The sequence below is a fragment of the Tamandua tetradactyla genome, chromosome 8, assembly GCF_023851605.1.
Source record: "Tamandua tetradactyla isolate mTamTet1 chromosome 8, mTamTet1.pri, whole genome shotgun sequence".
NCBI classification, from domain to species: Eukaryota; Metazoa; Chordata; class Mammalia; order Pilosa; family Myrmecophagidae; genus Tamandua; species Tamandua tetradactyla.
The window spans coordinates 114,743,072-114,746,494 of NC_135334.1; the positions used below are offsets into that span (position 1 = coordinate 114,743,072).

The 3,423-nt window shown below is 34.6% G+C and overlaps 1 pseudogene; it reads left to right on the top strand.

Annotated features, from left to right (window-relative positions):
* The first annotated feature begins 672 nt into the window (after positions 1–672).
* On the top strand, positions 673–773 carry LOC143645376 (U6 spliceosomal RNA; annotated as a pseudogene).
* The last annotated feature ends 2,650 nt before the right edge of the window (positions 774–3,423 follow it).

Sequence of the window (3,423 nt, forward strand, 5' to 3'; positions counted from 1 at the left end):
CAAAGATCAGTTGAGTATATTTGTGTGGACTATTTCTGGACTTTCTACTCTCCTCCATTGATCTATTTTTGTATGTTCTTTCACCAATAACGCACTCTTGATCACTGCGTTTTGAAATCAGGTAATGCTGAGATAGTATTTTCAGAAAATCGTGCTGGAACATGTGGAGATAGACATGAAAAAAAAAAAAAGAAAATGAATCTACACTTAGACTTTATGTCATACACAAAAATTAATCCAAAATGAATCATAGATGTAAGTGTTAAGCACCAATCTAAACAACTTCTAGAAGATAAATTACACGAAAAGTAGGAGTACTTTTCTTTGTAGCTTTGGACTTGGAGATGACTTTTTAGATACAATGCCAAAAGTTAAAACCGTGAATGAAAAAATATATAAGTTGGACTTCACTAAAATTAAAAGCTTCTTCCCTGTGAAAGACATTAAAAGAATGGAAATCAAGCCACAGATTGGGAGAAAATATTCACAAAACACATATTTAATTAAGGATTATTTCCCAAAATATGCAAATGACTCTTAAAACTCAGCAATAAGGGGACAACTCAATTTAAAAGCGGCCATGGAGGTACAAGGGTAGTTCAGTGGTAGAATTCTCATCTCCCATGTGGGAGACCCACCCCCCCAAATAAAATTTCAACAAATGGTGGTGCTGTGCTTTCTTCGGCCGCACATATACTAAAGTGGGAATGATACAGAGAAGATTAGTATGGCCCCTGAGCAAGGATGACAAAAAAAAAATGGTGCCGTCATTTCCACAGGTCTTTGAGTGCCCTGTTGGATTGTCAGTATTCAGCCAGTGAAGTTTCTCAGGACATTTTATAGGTATCAGATCTGGAAGTCCATCTTTGCTGCTCACTTCTAGTCACCAGGAGCCACTTATGGAGAAAGAAGGTTAGAAAATTTCAAATTTTCAATACTATCTACAATATAACCACACAAAGTACTGCCGTATAAGCAAATTCATGTATAGATTCAAGAAAAATTAAGTCATGTACACTGCATAAATATGAAGAATGCTTTCTAAGCCATACTTAATTCTTAATTTTAGTGTCATTAACTTTATGAGCATATAAGTTTACTTTTAAAGGATCTTGCAATTTAAGGGCTATACTTTCCATTTCGTAAGTGCCTTAAATTCTCAAAACAACTGTAAAGTTGCTTTTATTGCAAAAGTTCTTCCCCCAAATTCCTAAAATCATTTAACCATAAAAAGCATGGTATGTTTATGTTTTAATATATTCATTACGACTTTTATTTTCCTGCCTTATTTGTGGAAATTCTCTGCCTCTTTAAATATTATAAATTCTAATTTTAAAAAGATTGTTATATTTTTTGATGTTTCATTCTCCAGCTACAAAGATCCAGCAGCTTTACTCACTTTAACCCTCTAGCACATTTAGTAACCTAATTGCAACCAGTGTGATCCCTTAAAAAAAAAAAAAACTTTTTCTTTTATATTTAATCCTAGTCTCATTTCTGTATGATAGTGATGATCCTCCTAGCTAATTTATTATATTCCAGTAAATAATATTTTCTCACTGCAATAAAGATATTCCCTAAAGAAATGGAAATGACTAAAATGGCATCCTGAAAATATTGATAATACGTGGCAGTGACAAAAATTTTGTGTCCTCTTCCCATTTCCTTGTTTCTCTCTTCCACACCTTTTATCATAGTTCCATCTACGTGTTAATTTTTGGCTAATTCTTGTATCTCTGAAGAGGGAAAAAAGATTGATCATTCATTTTCAAATCCATTGACAGTTTATTTAGGCTTCCTTTTATTTAGGCTATCAAATACCACCACTTATAATAAAAGGAGCTTGTGTTGAAACTGTGCTATGGACAGAGTACAGGATAGTTTTTGTGGTGGTGTGAAGCTGTATGTACCACAGAAAAATATGTTCTTAAGTCTAATCTGTTCCTGTGAGGGTGAACCCGTTGTAAGTAGGACCTTTCGAGGTTACTTCAGTTAAGGTGAAGTGCAACCCAGTCAGGATGGGTCTTAATCCTATTAATGGAGTTTTTTTTTTAATAACTAAAATGAAATTCAGACATAGACACAAGGAAACAGAGAACAAACAGAAGCTGAAATCTAATGGTATCCAAAAAGAACAGATGGCCAGGAAAGGTGACCCTGTGACAGAGAAGCTAAGGACCAAGGATGGCCAGCAGCCAGCCCCACAATGCCAGTCTTTGGGGAGAAAACATCACCGTGATAATGCCTTTATTTGAACTTTCTTTTAGTCCCCAAACCATGAGCAAATAAATTTCCATACTTAATCTGACCCATCTTATGATATTTGCTTGAGAAGTCCAGGACACTAAAACAGTTATTTTCAAAAATATGATCTTTGAGTTAAAACCCTATACAACTTATAGAGTCATATTTATTACACAATATCTTAAAGCCTTTAATATACCAACAAGTATTTTGATTCTCCCAATAGGTGGTACAGTTCTCAATATTTTCTGAAGTCATTTGGCCATGGTGTCATTTTACTCATAGCTAATCTTGCAGAGTGTGTACTCTCTGGACCATTAAAAAAAAAAAATGAGCCCGAGATCTAAAAGAGAAATACGGTACTTGTTTACCATTGAACAAATGAAGTCCCATCTCCCCTTGCAGGAACATCTTCATTAACACAGATTGCAGCTTCAAGAATGAGGTGTGACTCAACCTGACGTTTGAAGAACTGGTAAAATTTATATAATATTCTCTGTACTTCATGCTAACAAACCACTAAAATGTATATTCTTGCAGCTTGTCCTGGATTAAACTAATTGTCATCCACCCTTGTCACACAGTGAAAGGAAATATCTCCAGTAGCTTAAAAAATATTTATCTGTAATACTGGTGTTTCTATCACTTTATCGAAGAGTCACATTTCCTTAAATCTAGGTTTGAAAGACTGCCATTACCCTACAGTCTGTCATCTGAAAAGACAGATGTAGTCTGCTTCCCATGTACAAAACTGGCGTCTAGTATTTTCCTTTCATTATTCACATCAGATAAACAAAAATCCAGTCAGTTTTATAACTTCTGCCTAAATTATCTATGGCTTCTAGAGCAATTGAGATAAATGAGTTCATTCTTTTTCTTCTGAGCTGAGTAGGTGGGCATTTATAATATTGTTCCTCCTTTCAGATACAATTCATTAGGCAGGCACACCCATGTCAGAACAAAAAGAAAAGTTTTTCTGACTCTTGCTTTTATACATTTTCCTTGGTTTATATTATACACCAATGCAATGATATTGGCCTTGACTTTGGAAATTGAAGGTGTCTCACATATAATAATTAATTTTTCCCTTTTCTGCATTGGCAAGCCAACTTTTAATGGCTTTCTTAAAAGTGAAGATCACATCAAAGCTCATGGGCGTGTCCTAGGCATTTCCTAGAT